Source organism: Triturus cristatus, chromosome 8 (genome assembly GCF_964204655.1).
Source record: "Triturus cristatus chromosome 8, aTriCri1.1, whole genome shotgun sequence".
In the NCBI taxonomy this organism is placed as follows: Eukaryota; Metazoa; Chordata; class Amphibia; order Caudata; family Salamandridae; genus Triturus; species Triturus cristatus.
The window spans coordinates 715,142,356-715,160,559 of record NC_140591.1 but is presented as its reverse complement, the minus strand read 5'-3'; positions in this window follow the sequence as shown (position 1 = coordinate 715,160,559).

Sequence of the window (18,204 nt, the reverse complement as noted above, 5' to 3'; positions counted from 1 at the left end):
ACAGCTGGGCAGCAGAACTTTGGAGCAGCAGTCCAGCAGAGTGGCAGTCCTTTCAGCGGCAAAGCAGTCCTTCTGTCTGACAGAGTGTCCACAGATCCAGAAGTATACTGAAGAGTTGGTATCTGGGGTCCATATTTATACATTGGCATTTCTTTTGAAGTGAAAGAAGCTTCTAGTGGTCCCTTTAAAATCTACTGGCATCCTGCCTTCCCTGCCCTAGCTCCAAATTAACTACAGGGGGTATGCAGCCCTTTATGTGGAGGCAGGACGCAACCTATTCAAGTGTAAGTAGGGTTGTGCCCAGCTCCGCACTCCCATCCTGCCAGGTATGGCCCATCCGGGCACATATAAGCTCTCTATTGTGTGTGGCTGTCTAGGAGGAATGTAAAAAGCCTAACTGTCAGGTACACCCCATCATGTTACCTAGAGACAAGTTACAGGCACTAAATGGCTAAGGCAGGAAAATGTTAACTTTCTGAAAGTGGCATTTTCAAAATTGTATTTTTAAATCTGACTTTACCATGACAGAGGAGTTTTCATTACAATTCCAAAGACACGAAATATTAACTGGGTACCTGCTCCCATTTGGAAATTATCACTTGTTAAATGTAAAAAGATAACTCCCGTGTTATCCTAGGGGAGAGGCCAGCCTTGCAGTAGTGAAAAACAAACGTAAGTGTTTTTTAATAACAGGACATGTAAAACTTAAAATTACATGTTGCACCTTTTAAATACACCAAGCCCTGCACTCTGGTCTGCACAGGGCCTACCATAGGGGTGACTTACATGTGTTAACAAGCATTGAAAATGCAATAGGCCTCGCCTTTTATTAAGTTAAAGTCATTTACTTTGTTATATAATACCATTAGCAAAGCAAATGGCTTTAACTTAATAAAAGGTGAGGCCTATTGCATTTTCAATGCTTGTTTTTAATGTGTTAAATGAGTGAGAAATGTTAGCGCGCGCACGCTGGTCTCTTTCACCCAAGATGGCGGCGACATTTACCCAGTACACCTTCCAGTCCTTCTTTTGTTTCTATCCAGTCTTAATACGTACGACATAGTGGAAAGGCTAAGGTTTATGCAAAGAGAGCTTCCCAGAATATCTCGAAAAAGATACGCCCTTAAAAAAAGCCCGAATGACTTTAGTTCTATATATAAGTTCAATATTTTATCTATACTTATTTGAATTATTGTAAACAGGAACAAGGACGATATTTTACAAATATTATTTATAAGTTGCTCAAACTGTACTTTTCGAAAACAGTGTCTGCCGTTATGTTACAAACAAGGGCTTTATTTATATTGGACTTTCATAACCTTGTTGTTAACTGCAAACAAAGACAATGGAACATCGAGAAAGATAGGTAGGTGTCATGCCTTTCGAGCTATCGGACGAAATTAATGAGGAATTATGGTTTAGCCCTTTCCATTGGCTGGCAACTGGGATTACGCGAGTTTGCTGCGCGGCATTTTTCGCATAAGTACCAGTGGAAGGTACTGGGTCTGGTAGAGGTATATGAGTCTGATAATTTATAGGAAATTGGACGAGCGGAGCCAGGACCCCGCTTTACTTACTCTTAGAGCCCAAGGAACAAATAAAAAAAAAAAGTGTTTAGCTGAACGGCCAGAGCTGTGTATTTTGAAGCTGGGGAACCACATAGCTGCCAAGGTTTCAGATTGCCATGTCACGGCATCTCATGAGGGCCACTAGCAGCTGAAAGTGCCCTACATGCTTTCTTCGATGAAGGCAGGCTGTCTGACTCTATGGTATTATAAACACACTCAAGTGGCTAGTCTAACCTTACTTCAACTTTGCCACCGTGGCAATTGAGGGTTTGCCACCCGCCTCCTGAGTCCTGGCTGCTGCAAGCAACGGTCACACTCCATCTCTCCCTTGCCTCTGAGGCAATTGAATTTGCGGGAGGGGTTGCAATGATTTTAATACTGCATCACAGCTGAGCCACGACACGGCCAGCGGCCGATGCAAGCACTTAGGCCGCACTGCGAGTACTATGATTGCCATGCCGCAAACTAGCCAGCCACCCTCCCACAACAAACTTCGGCACTGCAGCAGGACGTGATGTCGTCCCTGTGGCGCCAGAGACTGTACCACACAACTGGCCTGGGCTCTATCATATGGTAGTTGCCATTGGGCACTACCTCGACATGATGTCACCCCACAGCTTCCAACGCATCTGCCCGGCTGCCGGCCTCCCCCGAGGGGCGGCGCTAGCCTACGGGAGTCTGATGATCATGGCGCTGCTGCCCATCTTCTACGGAGACCTGCGGAGCGTGACCTGCGCCAAGAGCAAGGTATGGAGCTTAGAGGGGTATGGTGTATGTAGGAAGAGAGTGAATTGGCCATGTGTGTGCAGGAGATAAATGAAGGGATAGTCTTTTTCTCTTTTAGAGCCGTCCCAGTTGGACTGGCTCGTGAGCCGTCCCAGTTGGACTGACTCGCATGACTGGTTTCTTATCTTTATGGGGCCATGTGTTTTGCCCCATAAAGATAAGAAAACCTTTTACGCCAGCAGTAAGTCAGGGCAGCCAGTCCAACTGGGACGGCTCTAAAAGAGAAAAGTGTACGTCACGAGACGCTCCTTTCCAATTGCTGGCCACCGTTTAGCATAAACGGTGACGCCAGCCAATGGAAAGGAGGGGCAGGGCTTAAAGCCCACTAGAGAAATCTAACCAAAACGTTAAATCTCGCCAGCGAGACTGCGCATGTCTGCACAGTCTTACGCCAGGCGAGACCTAAAAAGGAAGACCTGAACCATCAGTGCTACAGACCCACTAGTAGCATTTAATTTAGAGGCCCTGGGCACAGGTAATGCCACTTAACTAGGGATTTACAAGGAATTTAAATATATCAAATGGGAATAAGACAATTCTACCTTGTTTTGAGGAGAGAGCACAAGTACTTTAGCACTGGTTAGCAGTGGTAAAGTGCACAGAGTCCTAGAGCCAGCAAAAACGAAGTCCACAAAACAGGAGGGTTAAAGGTAACAAATTAGGGGGAAAACCACACCAAGGATGTCAGGTCTTACAAGTGTTCCTCCAGCTGAAAGTAGGAAGAACTACCCAACCCCTTGTGAGTTCTGGGCACAGGTAGAGCCACTTTACTACCAGCTCACAAGTAAAGTAAATATGCCAATTGCGTATAAACCCTTTTCTACAAGGAGAGAGCACAGGCACTATAGTACTGGTTAGTGGTGGTAAAGTTTGCAGAGTCCTAAAGCCAGCCAAAAATTAAGTGAGTAAAACGGAAGGGTTGCAGACAAAAGGTTAAGGGAAAAACCATGCAAAGGATGCCAGGTCTACCAACTACTGACAGTAGTACAAAGGAGCCCTCCCTCCTCGCAGCTTCTGGTATGTGTTTCTATCTTTCTGATTCAAGTAAGCACAACACTTTAATTCCTACCAAAAAGTGCTTTAGATGGCTGTTTTACTCAGCAAGTGCTTTTTCTATCTCACCAATTGCAGGTGCGCTGTCTGCTCATGTACTTGCCTGGGGAGGGAAGCAACATGGTGTGCTGCTGTTGGGCAATTTTGGAAATGTTGCGTGGTATCTTGAGCCCTTCAGAAGTGCACTAGTAGCATCTATCTATGGGGAGAGGATGTAGCCTAAGAGCTAGGGTGGCCGACCTCAAATCTGGGGAACTGGGTTTGAGTCTCGGCGATTTTGGATAAATCACTATCTCCCCTTGTCTAACAAAAATGAATGTGTCCTTATGTGATGCAACTGGTGCTCATATAAAGCACTCTGATACCCGATACCTTCGGGTCAAGTCCGCACTATATAAAACTCTGAAAAAACATAATAATTCTATCTAGAGGTCAGGTCTCGCATTGTGTAGTATTTGGTCTCCAGGCAACTCAATAAAAACAGGAAGGTTGCTGTACTAGTGCAACCTAGATTTTCTGAAACTCAAAGAGGAGAGATTAGCAAATAATGACAATACTGAAGAGAAGAAGGAGGACATCTTCCATATTTCAAGAGCTGACATGCAGTCTATGGTTAAAGGATGCAGTTAATGCTGCCATGACTGATCCCCAGTCCAAAAAATAAAGAGTGGAACATGATGATAATCAGGAGACTGACACTAAGTTGAAATATGTCCAGGGTACTCACGTCCAAGATGTATTATCTCAAATGAGAGAAATCTCAGGTCTTGAGCAAATACATCAGGAGGAAGAGGGCTTTTAGTCACAGCACAAAGGCTCCATTGTGGATAATTTGCCTTTACATGATGTAATAACAAAATCATTCGTAAAGACTGGAAGAATGTGGATGTGAGTGCCTAGGCAGCAAATTCATAAATAAATCTAGCTGCATCTTGCCCCTGTCATGTGAACACATTATTACAGCACTTGATCTTGCTTGAGCTTCACGGCTAATAATTAAGGGTATTTTGCAGAGCTCAGTTCCAGGTGGCATGGGAAGCATAGTGAGTGAGATATGATGTTCTCATTCTGGCATTTTCAAGCATCTCTCAAGGTTGCAACTACAGTGGGAAGAATGTTCTAGGAAGGAGTTGGTATACGTATAATGAATTCACATCTGTTTGTGTTGCCTGAGAACTGAACTTTTGAGTACATTTCCATTGCTGAGTGAGGGTATGATCACCTGTACTTCGAGTTTTTTTCAGACAATCAAGCTGGAGCGCCCATGTCCTTGAGCTGAATACAACTTCCCTTTCAAAGAACAATCCTGCTTCTGAATTTTATTTAAGGTTTAGCCTTTGGCATTTCCGGTGGAGAAACATGGGCACGCCGCCGTAACTTATCGCCAAGTCACGGTGATCCCTGTAGATGTGGAAGCTGTGCCAAATTGAGTAACTTTTTTTTAACTCTCACCTTTGCTTTTTTTATTGTATATATTTGTGATGTATTTATGAACTTAACTCAAATTAATCGAAAAAAGTAAATGGATTGATTGATTGACTAATAGGCCTCTAATATTCTGGCCCAGCTCATGGGCCCCGCCTGGCTGCATTAGTAAGTTATGTTATGTTATATATACTTCTAGAGTGCACGATTACCATAAGGTGTCCTGGCGCTTAGCTCAGACCTAACGGAAAGACAGGAGAAACGGAGGGCCAGAAGCTACTGATTCCTAAAAAGCCAGGTCTTTACTGACTTCCTGAAGGACATCAGATCTGGGGAGGCACGGATATGGAAAAGAAGAGTATTCCATACCCTAGCAGTACAGAGGACAAAACTCTTGCCCACCGGTTGACTTTTTTAAATTTGGGCACAACGATCATTTTTGCTCCGAGGCAGCGCAAAGTTCTGGCAGGGATATACCAGCTGAAACGGTGCCTTAGGTGGTCAGGACCTATACCATGGAGAGCTTTGAAGGCAAAGCAGAGTGCCTTGAATCTGGCCCATAGCCTTATTGGCAGCCAGTGGAGCTTACTTAGTCCTCTCTTGACTGGAGTATACTTGGGAATTCTAGTTAGCAGCCTAGCTGCCACATTTTGAAGTAGTTGGATTTTATTCAAATGCTGTTGCTGCATGCTCAGGTATAGACTATTACAATAGTCTAATTTAGATAACATCAGGGAGGTAATCACTGTTTGTTGGCTATCAGGGGGCAGGTGATAAAGAATTTTCCTTATCATCCTAAGTGTATGAAAGGTAACCGATGTAGCTGCATTCACCTGCTCTTCAAAGGTGAGCTTGTTATCCACTACGATGCCCAGGTTTTTTGCTTTCCTAAAAGGAGATGGAAGGGTCCCTAGTTTCCCCGGTCACCATCTCGGGGACCAGAAGTTGGCGTTGTTACCTAAGAGGCTCCCCTCGGTCTTACTGGAATTCAGTTTTAGGCAGTTTTTCATTTTCCAAATATTTACTGCCCTCATGCAGTCATGGAATCTCAGACCTATTTCTGTCTCCTGGCTAGGTAGAAGAGGCACTACTATTTGAGTGTCATCTGCGTATGAGGTAAGGTGAAAGCCAAAGGTTCTAATCAAGATGGCCAGGGAGGAGACATAAAGATTAAAACGGGTTGGACTAAGACAGGATACCTGTGGTACCCCACAAGGAAGCGAGAAAGATTTGGAAGTGAATTTATCTAGGCAACAGTTCGCTTTCTGTCAGTCAGGAAGGAGCGCAGTACCTTCCAGGCCAGCCCCTGAATGCCACATGCCAACAGACTGTCCATCAGAAGATCATGATGGACAGTGTCAAAAGCAGCCAAGAAATCTAGCAATCTCAGAGCCACGTTGCCTCCCTGATCAAGTGCCTCCCTGACTTCCTCCATGCATTTCATGAGTGCTGACTCAGTGCTGTGGGCTCCCCTGAATCCATATTGTGTAGGGTCTAAAATATCGTTTTATGTAATAAAACAGGTGAGTTGGGCATTCATAGCCCTCTCCACCAACTTTGCTGGAAAGGGTAATCTAGAGATCGGCCGAAAATTATTCGAGTCTTTTGGGTCCAGATTGAGTTTCTTCAGTAAAGGCAGAATAGAGGCCGTCTTCCAGACTTTAGGAAAGTGGCCGACAGTAAACATGGCATTAAAAATTGAGGTGAGAATCTCTGCTACTGGTTGCGGGGCCCGTTTAATAACTGAAACTGGACAGGAATCATGTGGAGAACTGGATTTGACTGTTGAAAGTAAATCCAGAGTCTGATTATAAGAAAGAGGACTATCTTGCCTCAGGGATAGTGTATAGGTCGGTGCAACCCCGGGACACTAAGGTCCCTGGGGTCTCTATTTCTGCCTGTGGAGGGGAATTAAATGAGGAGAAAATCTGTTCTACTTTTTGTAGAAAGAAGGATGCAATTTCCTCACAGAGAGCTTGACTGCTTACTACTTTAGGAGGACAGAGGGAGGCTAATTTTGATACAGTTTTAAATAATTATTTCGAGGAATGCTTAGCGATTAGAATCTGATTGGCAAAGGAGACTTTCTTCATTTGGATCACTAATGCTTTGCATTCTATAAAGATTTTGTTATATTTGGCTTTGTCCGAACAGCTATATGTCTTTTGCCAATTCCGTTCTTGGTGTTTGCAACAACGTTTTTGTTCGCAAAGTTCCTCAGAATACCAGGGAGCTGTCGTCTGTAGATGTTTTGGTATGAAGGTTATTTCATGAGCTATGAGTTTGGAGGCAGAGTCTACCCAGTCTGTATACCAAGACATGGCCGCCTCTACATCAGCGGGCAAGGGAGTAATATTGGAAGCAAGGAGGTCTCCAAGGAGCGCTCTGTCGATTTTGTTCCAAATACCTCTTGCTAATGCAATGTGTGGGGTATTGTTGTCATGTGGCCTTCCTGGAAGCATCATTCTGAACAAGCAGCGAACGATCTGACCAACTAAGGGGCAGTGCTCATAAATACCCCACATGGGGATGATTGGAAAATATGCCGTCAAGAGTGTGTCCTGCCTCATGGGTAGGATCAGGAACTAACTGGGTTAACCCTGTACGGTCCAAAGCATCCTTTAGCGGTAGTGAGTCTGAGTCCACAAGTGATTAAAGTTGAAAATTGAAATCCCCAGTGAGGTGAAATTATTGGAGCAAAGCCCATCTTCTACTAAGGAGCCTGTATCTGTTAGAAATTGCTGCTTTGGGCCCAGCGGTCTATAGTGTAGAACTCCCCTAAAGAAGTGATGGTGAGAAAGGAAGAAACAGAAAGAGAAGGCTTCACAGGAGTTGATCTTAATTAGTTCTAAAGTAGCCGTTTAAAAATGATGTTAAATGACCACTAGTCTACCACCCCTTCTGTCGGAACTGTTCAGTGTATAGCAGGATAAACCCGGGGTGTAGCTTTAACCAGATCCAGCCCAAGTCAGCGCCAGTCAAGGATTTAGTCACAAAAGCTATTTGTATTTTGTAGCCATCAATCAGTTCCGCTCATCATTACTGTGTTTTACAAGAGATCCGGCATTAAAGAGGGTACATGGTAGGGAGTTGTTTCCTAATTTCATCCCTCTAACTGAAATAGCAGGAGTTTGAAAGCTAGATTCAGAGAAATCAAAATTAGGTAGGATAGTCCCACAGTTATGCAAGTAGCCTGCTTTACTTTTGGTGCTGTGAAGAAAGTTAGGAATATGCAGGTAGGGTCGTTACCAACTAAATTCAAGGCCCGAAGCTCAGAGCCGGTGTAATACTTGAAGTGCCTAGATTCGCACTTACCAGAAACAGGAGGGCTGGTGGGCGCAAACAGGCTTGCCTTTGGCGCGCCTTCGGCGGACTTGCTTTACCAGGCTTAAAATACACCCCCTTACAGGGCCAATCGGGCCAGGTGGGCATATCAGGGAGCATTAGCATCACGCCGAAAAATGGATGGGCACATGTGGTGTCATAGGCAGAGGATTCTCCCATAGAGGTCATGAACATGGAAGTGCCTTAGGAGGGGCAGTTCCCCTCCATGTATGCTAGTAGAAATATTTTAAGAGGGTCTGTCCCTCGCCTGGTGTATAAATGGTAGGTTCCCCACCCAAAGTCAAGGGTAAGTCTAACAGTAAAGGCAAATTAGATGAGGCACAATCCCTTGCAACCGAGGGAGTGCCAGCATGCAAAATATTGATGAAGGTGGGTAAATAGATGAAAAAAGGGAATGAGCTCACTAAGAAATGTCAGAAATTGCCATTTTCTAGGAATGGTACATTTGAAATTAAAAATCTGCAATATTTGTTAAAATGTATTGATGAATGAAAGAAGCTACCTCGTCCAGCTGAGTTTGTGGTGCTGAATGAATGGGAATGGTGGACAACTGATAAAGCCAATGAGAACAAGGTAGAAGGGACACTTCTTAAAGGTGTTGGCTGGCAGGAAAAAAAAGTCTTCACAGCACCGTAAACAGTGCTGGCGTAAGGGTGTTGTGGAAGAGACTGGATTACATCCCTCTTTGAAAGCGCCATCGGAAGACGGAGATTGTCTTTTTGTATATTTATTGAATATTCATTTGTCACCATCACCTTATGTACCAAAACAAGTGTTGAAAAAATTCCTGGAAGAGAAATTGTTGGAATATTATGTTAAATGATCAAGGAGGGACCTGGCATGGCAAAGATTATGTAGAGATGATTTTATTCATTTAGTAACATAGGTTAGAAAAGTGAGAGTGGTATATTACCAGCTTGTTACAATAGCTGGGCAGCTAGGAGTGGAATTGCAGAAAAAGAGGTTACCTCTACCACATATGTTAAATTTGAATGAAGTTGAGGGGAAGAAGGAGAAATTGGTGATGTTGCCAAATTTGTTTGAGGAATTGTTGTAAAAGATCAGAAAGTGAGAGGACATGGGAGGTTTGAAGAGAGAGAGTAGAGTAGGGAGGTGCCAAGAAAACAGATGACAGAAGCTGATGATGACATAACAGAAATACAGTTATTCGAATTAACGGAAGAATAGCCATTCTGAGAGGTGCCAGGGGGGTAGACAGACAACTGGAATACAGTCATGTGCCTTGAACCTGGTATTATTTCTGGTCATTCACTAAAGACTTTGCAAGGAGCACCTGAAAAGTGGTAAACGGAAGTAGGAAGGATCAATCAATCAATCAATCAATCAGTGACACTTGTAAAGCGCGCTACATACCCGTAGGGTCTCAAGGCGCTTGGGGGGGGGGGGGGTGCCGCTACTGCTCGAACAGCCAGGTCTTCAGCTTCTTCCTGAAGGAGAGGTGGTCTTGGGTCAGGCGCAGGACGGACGGGAGGGAGTTCCAGGTCTTGGCGGCCAGGTAGGAGAAGGACCTTCCTCCTGTAGTCGCTCTTCGGATGCGGGGGACGGCGGCGAGGGCGTGGTTGGCTGATCGGAGGTGGCGTTTGGGAGCGTAGAAGTTGACTCGGCTGTTGAGGTAGCTCGGGCCTTGGTCGTGTAGGGCTTTGTGTGCGTGGGTGAGGAGGCGGAAGGTGATTCTCTTGTTGATGGGGAGCCAGTGAAGGTCTCTCAGATGTCCGGAGATGTGGCTGGATCGTGGGATGTCGAGGATGAGTCTGGCTGAGGTGTTTTGGATCCGCTGGAGTCTCTTCTGGAGCTTGGCGGTGGTCCCGGCGTAGAGGGCGTTGCCGTAGTCCAGTCGGCTGGTGACGAGGGCTTGGGTGACGGTCTTCCTGGTCTCTGTGGGGATCCACCAGAAGATCTTTCGTAGCATGCGTAGGATGTTGAAGCACGCCGAGGAGACGCTGTTGACTTGCCTGGTCATGGAGAGGGAGGAGTCCAGGATGAAGCCCAGGTTGCGTGCATGGTCTGTCGGTTTGGGTGCGGTGCCCAGGGCGGGAGGCCACCAGGAGTCGTCCCAGGCGGAGGGTGAGGAGCCCAGGATGAGGACCTCCGTCTTGTCCGAGTTCAGTTTCAGGCGGCTGGTCGTCATCCACTCGGCTACCTCTCTCATCCCTTCGTGCAGGTTGGCTCTGGCGGCGGCGGGGTCGTTGGTCAGGGAGAGGATCAGCTGGGTGTCGTCGGCGTAGGAGATGATGCTGAGGTGGTGTTTGCGTACGATGGCCGCGAGGGGGCTCATGTAGACGTTGAAGAGGGTTGGGCTCAGGGATGATCCTTGGGGGACGCCGCAGATGACTTCGGAGGCCTCTGACTTGTACGGTGGTAGGCGGACTCGCTGTGTTCTTCCGTCGAGGAAGGAGATGATCCATTCCAGCGCCTTGTCCTGGATTCCGATGTTGCTGAGGCGCTGTATTAGGGTGCGGTGGCAGACCGTGTCGAAAGCCGCGGAGAGGTCTAGGAGGATGAGGGCCGCTGTTTCTCCCTTGTCCATCAGGGCTCGGATGTCATCGGTGGCGGCGATGAGGGCGGTCTCGGTGCTGTGTTTGGCTCGGAAGCCGGACTGTGAGGGGTCGAGGGATCCGTTCGTCTCGAGGAAGGCGGCCATCTGCTTGTTGACGGTCTTCTCGATGACTTTGGCTGGAAACGGGAGAAGCGAGATGGGGCGGTAATTCTTGAGGTCGGTGGGGTCCGCTGTTGGTTTCTTGAGTAGAGCGCTGAGTTCGGCGTGTTTCCAGCTTTCGGGGAAGATGGCGGTGTCGAAGGATGTGTTGATGATTTCTCGCAGGTGGGGTGCGATGACAGTGTCGGCCTTGTTGAAGACGTGGTGAGGGCAGGGGTCGGTCGGTGATCTGGAGTGGATGGAGTTCATCGTGCGGATGGTGTCTTCGGTGCTGATCTGGGTCCAGGCGTGGAGGGTGGTGGTGGGGGGGGTGGCTGGTCGGTCGTGGTGTGCGTTGGTTGGTTGTTGAAGCTGCTGTGTATGTCCGTGATCTTGTTGTGGAAGAATGAGGCGAGGGAGTTGCAGAGGTCTTGCGATGGGGTGATGTCGTTGTTTCCTGCGCTGGGGTTGGAGAGCTCTTTCACGATGTTGAAGAGTTCCTTGCTGTTGTGTGCGTTGTTGTCCAACCGGTCCTTGTATGCTGTTCTCTTGGCGGCGCGGATCAGCTGGTGGTGTTTCCGGGTGGCAAGTTTGTAGGAGGTCCTGTTGTCCGGTGTCGGTTCCCTTTTCCAGACTTTCTCGAGGGCTCGGCAGTTCTTCTTGGAGCTCTTGAGTTCGTCGGTGAACCATGGGGCCTTCTTGCTGCCGGGTCTGCTAGGCGGGGTCCTCAGCGGGGCGAGTTTGTCCGCGCAGTCGCTGATCCACTTCGTGATGTTCTCGGCGGCCTGGCTGGGGTTCGCTGAGCTGGCAGGAGGGTGTTGGCTCAGGGAGGTGGCGAGCTGGTCTGCTGTGATCTTGTTCCAGCTTCTGCGGGCGGTGTGTTGCTGGTGTTGGTGGGTCGTCGTTCTCTTGAAGGTGAAGTGGACGCAGCTGTGGTCCGTCCATTGAAGCTCTGTGGCGTGGCTGAAGTCGATGTCTGTGCTGGATGAGAAGACGGCGTCGAGTGTGTGTCCGGCGAGGTGGGTGGGGGTGGACACCAGTTGCTTGAGTCCCAGGTTGGCGAGGTTGTCGAGCAGGGTGCTGGTGCTGTGGTCGTTGTTGTTTTCCAGATGGAAGTTGAGGTCTCCCAGGAGGATGTAGTCAGCGGAGGGGAGGGCATGCGGGCTGATGAAGTCGGCGATGTCCTCGCTGAATTGCGTGCGTGGTCCAGGGGGTCGGTAGATCAGGGTGCCTCTGAGGGTGGTGTTCGGGTTGGTGTGGATCTGGAAATGCAGGTGTTCGGCGCTGGTCAGGGTGTTGTCGGTGCTGGTCGTGAGACGGATGGTGTTCCTGTGGATGATGGCGATGCCTCCTCCCATCTGGTTGGCGTTGCGGTCCCTCCGGATGATCTTGTAGCCCTCTGGGATGGCGATGGCGATGTCGGGAGCTGAAGAAGCGTTCATCCAGGTCTCCGTGAGGAAGGCAACGTCAGGGGCTGTGGCGTCTAGAAGGTTCCAGAGTTCGATGGCGTGTCTGTGGACGGAGCGGGTGTTGAGCAGGATGCACTTGAGGTGGGTGCTGCTGGAGATCGCCTTGGCGGGTGCTGGTGCGGGGCTGGTCCGGATGCAGGAGAACTTGCAGGCGTGGCAGCTGAACGGGCCTTGGGTGCGTCTTGGAGTGGCTTGATGGCATTCTGGGAGTCGGCCGGTGTTGAGTGCGGTGAGGGTGGCGGCGGAGTACGTCAGGCGGGTCGGTCGGGGTCTTCGTGGGCCAGGGGTCCTGGCGCTGGTCGCGATCCGGTCGCGGACGGGCGCAGACGGGCTTACCTTTGGCGCGCCTTCGGCGCACAATCGGCGCGCCCGCTGCGCGTGACCGCTGCGCGTTCGCACGGTCGCCATTTAAGGCGAAGTGCGCGGGTGGGCGGGTCAGCTGGGAGGCGGGAGCGGGGAGGGATACAGAAGACAAAAGGGGCGGGGACAAGCGGCGGTGGCGGGAAGGGAGGGCGGGGGGCGACGAAGGATAACAAAATGATCAAATTATTGTGGACAGATTAGAATACATTGTTTTCTATTGTAGTACCAAAAACTTGTAGGGCAGTTGTGAGCTGTTTTTGAAGTGGCCAGATGCAGAACCTCATGTGTTTGGGTCCAAAGTTAGAACCCTCATCAGTAGTTTGGGATAAGTACGAAGAGGTGATGCCATATTTGAGGGAAACGGTGCTGCCACAGCATGTAAATTGGTCAGCAAATATCCAAAATACCCAGCATAAAGATGAAAGATTACTTCAAATGTATAAGCAGCACAATGGAATAGAGGGTTCATCACTGAGCCCCACCCTCTTCAACATCTACATGGCCCCCCTCGCACCCATAGTCCGACAACATGGCCTCAACATCATATCCAACGCCGACGACACCCAGCTCATCCTCTCCTACACCAAAGACCAAACCACTGCCAAACTCAACTTCCAGAAAGGAATGCAAGATGTTGCAGTCTGGATGACCAACAGATGCCTGAAGCTCAACGCCGAGAAGACAGAAGTCCTCGTTCTCGGTACCACCCCTTCTGCATGGGACAGCACCTGATGGCCGAACGCCCTCGGCAGCCCACTTACCCCCTCAGACTACGCCAAGAACCTCGACATTGTACTCAACTCATCACTCACCATGAACCGGTGTCGGTGGGGTCGGCGGGCGGGCTTCGGGCGAGGGTGGTGTTGAGCTGGTCTTCAGTGACCTTGCTCCAGCTGCGGGGGCCATCTGTTGAGTGCGGTGGTGCATGGTGGGTTTCCGGGAGGTGAAGTGGATGCCGCGATGGTCAGTCCAGTGGAGTTCGGTGGTGTGGCTGAAGGTGACGTGGGAGCTTGCGGAGAAGATGTGGTCGAGCGTGTGGCCAGCGGAGTGGGTGGGTGTTGTGACGAGCTGTCTGAGTCCAAGGTTGGCGAGGTTGGCGACCAGGATGGTGGAGTTGCTATCGTTGTTGTTCTCGAGGTGGAAGTTCAGGTCTCCGAGAAGAATGTAGTCTGTGGAGGCGAGGGCGTGCGTGCTGATGAAGTCGGCGATGGAGTCACTGAACTGTGGCCGGGGTCCTGGGGGTCAGTAGATGAGCGTCCCTCTGAGGGTGGTGTTGGGATCAGTGTGGATCTGGAAGTGCAGGTGTTTGGCGGTGCTGAGGGTGTTGTCAGTGCTGGTCGAGACCCTGAGGGTGTTCCTGTGGACGATGGCGATTCCTCCTCCTACTCAGTTGGCGCGGTCCCTGCGGGTGATCTTGTAGCCGTCCGGGATGGCTATGGCGATGTCCGGCCCCAAAGAGGCGTTCATCCAGGTCTCTGTCAGGAAGGTGATGTCCGGGGAGGATGAGTCGAGCAGGTCCCAGAGTTCGACGGCATGTTTGCGTACGGAGCAGGTGTGTCTCTGTGAGCGGGTTGGTGGCAATTTGAGACTCCTTAATGCAACCGCAATTTGCGATTTTTGCAATTGGGATGATGCATCCCAAATGCAAAAATACCAGTCGCAAAGGGGCAGATTCTGAGAATCGGCCCGTTTACGACCGGTTTTTAGTTAGATGCATGGGGCCCATGGTGTTTTACTGGCAGAGAATCCACCAACAGTATACCAAGTCACCATCTATTTTCTATCAAGCTTTTTACAAGGATCTTGAATCTTTGTCTCTCGATCATGAATCTATGTTGGTTTAGTACAAAGATGCTTGTTGGTGGCATCACCTACAAGGAAGGCATGTAAATGAGATACTATTCTATTGATAAGTCATTTGACTCACAGAGACACAAGGTCTCATTCGCAAAACTGCAAACTGGCAGTCTTTTTATTTAGGGCATGAGTTAGAGAAAGACACAAGGAAAGTGTCTCCGAAGAAGAAGACAGCTGTGGTACAGATGACCCCCCCATGTACACAGAGAGAGATGAGGAGATTCTTTGGTATGGTGGAGTGCTGCAGGCAGTGGATCCCAAATGTTTCCCTGTTAGCCCTCCCCCATCAACTTTTGACAAGGAAAGATATCTCCAATCCAGTGTCCTAGTCATATGATTGTCAAAAGTCTTTCCTAGAACTTAAACATTGTATGTGTTCCTCCTCAGCCCCGGGTATGCCAGATTACGTTTTTTTCATGTATAGGAGAGAGGAATGGGTGATCTTTGTCAGTGCTGAAACAACACCATGGTGATTGACACCACCCAGTTGCATATTTTTCAGCTTCCTTGGATCCTGTGAGCTCTGCAAATTCCATCTTAGATAGCTGTGGTGAAATGTGCAACAAATCGAGGAGCGTCAGATGAAGTGTCAAGAGGGAATAATTTTGTGAGCACATTGGGAAGGATTTATTTATTAAATGCCTCTGCTGAATATGATGCTCTGTTTGCAGCAGTGCCCACCCCCAGTATGCCTGCACAAACAATGGAAGAGGTCAGGAACATTTAGAAAGATATATAACTAGAGGAGAAGCATGAATGGAAGCAAAGGAGTTGCAGGAAAAATGAGGAAGGCATTAAGTTCAATCCAGAAAGAAGAGCTGTGTTCCTGAATTCTTTTTCCTCACAGATGGGGAAGTTTATTTATAGACCCACCCATCAAGGTAGCAATGCATGACAGCTAGCTTTCAGTGAATATAGTGGAATGAGCACTTACATAATTGCGCCCAAGACTGCTGCGTACAGTGCTTGGCTTGTCAGAAAAACAACAAGAACAATGGAACTGTGGTTAACATGTGAAATTGTCCCCTTTAGCTTTTGGACCATTTTTGAGATAGCAAATTTACTTTACAGAGATGCCGTCCTGTGGAAGGTACATATATGTACTGGCTGTGATCTGCATGTTCTTGAGATGGCCGAAGTCCTATCTAAAGCTCATGTGTGACACTATAACCTTGGCAAAACATTTTCTTAAAGAACTGATCCCCCAGGACCAGATAACAATGTACATAGAAAGTGATCAGGGTGGACACTTCAAATAGAATTCACGAAACTAAAATGTGAGGTTGCGGGCATAACACACTGACTGTATTGTGCTTATCAACCCTCATCTTCAGGCAAGGTAGAACATTCGAATGGTGTCTTAAAAAACAAGTTGGTGAACTTCCACCAATTTGAAATTGCCCCGTGCCCTACTTCTGGTGCTAATGAATATCATTTGCACACCAACAAAAAGACAGACCTGTCCCCCAAAGAGATTCTAATGTGGATTACCAGCATGTCCACACCTGCATTGCTATCAATAGCTGATAATTTGATCATGGATTATTACAAAAGACTGCCTAATGTGGTACACTCTGTATTTCACCAAGTTCAACAGGCACTCTGAATACCTTTGATTGCTACCTATCATGGTTTAGAACCCAGAGAGCGTGTCCTAGTGAAGAACCACTTCTTGAAAATGTGTCTCCAGCCTGCTGAAAGGGGCTCTACCAGGACCTGCTGGGAATGAACACTGCTCTGTAATGTGAAAACCTGCTAACTTACACGCATACCATACCAGAAATGTGAGAGCACCATGGGAGAGTGGCAAAGACCCCAAGATCCTTAAGATTTCCACCCCAGACTGTTAGAAGCAACAAGCCAGGCAGGTGGCCCTATCACAAGAAGCCAACAAAGGGGGCGGGGGTGGAAACAAGTCAATGAAGGAAGGAAAGGAAAGAGGGGGTCAAGAGAAGAAGATAAAACTGATCATAGTGGAGCTGTGTTTCCATCTGCACAGACTGTTCCTGGTGCTATTGATGCAAATGATCCATTTAGTGAACAGTTATAGGTCCACCAATCCAGTGATACTTAAAAAATTCAAGCAAAATGATAAAAAAGAAATTTGTTCTCTCATCATGAGTATCGATAAAACATATCTGTCCAACTTACTCTTCGATTATGAATGTGTCTGACTGATGGGTGTGCACATATATGCCAGATTCCTTGGCTGAAACAGTTAGGATTGTGACGTATTATTTACCGTTCTTTGCTCAAGCACAGATACCCGGAATATTCCACACAGAACCAAGAATTTAAAGGGTTAGAGGAGAAACCAAAAGAAATGAAATGTACAATGCCTAAAGATGTACAATGCATATTACCTGAAGGGGAAAACAACATCTTTAGTTGCATATCAAAATGAAACTAGCTATCATTTGTAAATACAGAAAAGGGTGTTATAGTTTAATAATGAACCTACTTTGAGGGAGAATGCTTTGCTGCTAATGCATTCAGCTTTGAATCTATTGTGTGAGTGGGTAGGTAGGGACACGTTCCACAGACCACAAGAGAATCCCAAAGGTGGGTAAAATAACTGCACAAATACTTATAACATGACAGAGCTGTTTATGCACTGCAATGAGATAAAGAGTAATCAAGATACTTATCATGTTTTTTAATGAGATAGTTCTTGTTATTTAGCTTTAGTATCACCACCAATATATCACACGAAATAAATTAATAAAATACATTTCTGCCGCCAAAGGAGGGATGCAAGAGAATACACTTTAGACATTTTATCAGCCATCATTTTATCAGCCATGGTTCCTCCATTGAGATTAGGTTTACATGTTGTAAGTATAAGGAAGCAAGCTCATTTATTAGAGAGGTTAGGTAATGACACAACAGCTGCTTTATTTAATATCACTAAAGAAATTATCACAATGCACATCAGAATTTTGCAGAACAGAATGGCATTGGGTCTAATATTATGGCAGAAGGGTGGGGTCCGCAAGATAATCAACACAGAGTATTGATCTTTTATACATGGCAATATACAGAACATACAAGATCCTATATTTGATATCTCAAAGTTTTCACAAAAAGAACATGAGATGGACAAAGCAGGGTTTTGGGAAATGATCAGTGATTAGCTAGGCAGTTGGGAAAAATTGATCCGAGTCCTTCTGGGCTTGGTGATTGTTGTATTGTTACTTTGTTTCTGCGACTTTACATATAGTCTAACTTATGTTCAATGTGCTTAAATATGGAAAGGAATTGCAAGGGTCTCAAAGGTTAGGAAAAGGAATCAAGCACTATGGAGGTCAAATTAGAAAGAGAATAAGAATCCAGAAGGAGGCCAGGTGCCTGAACGACACTGAGTGGCAAGAAGGTTGGCACCAGTGCCAAAGGAGGAAAAGGTGGGCACTTAGGCTGAAAACGCGAACACAAAAGTGACTCTATCTTGACTGTGTCAGGTGAACACATAGCTACAGCACTACATCCGGTCTTGCTCCTGCTGCTCTCTCTGTGCAATGGGCAGCCAGAAGAACATTCAGGGAAGTTGAGGGGGCTTAGCAATGTTAACACCTTTGGCCCAAAGACTATTAGAACCTAATCCAGTTCCTCCAGGAATTATCAATCATTTTGAAAAGGGTTGCAATTTGGAGAAAGCCCAGTTCATCTGGTTATCGGCAAACAT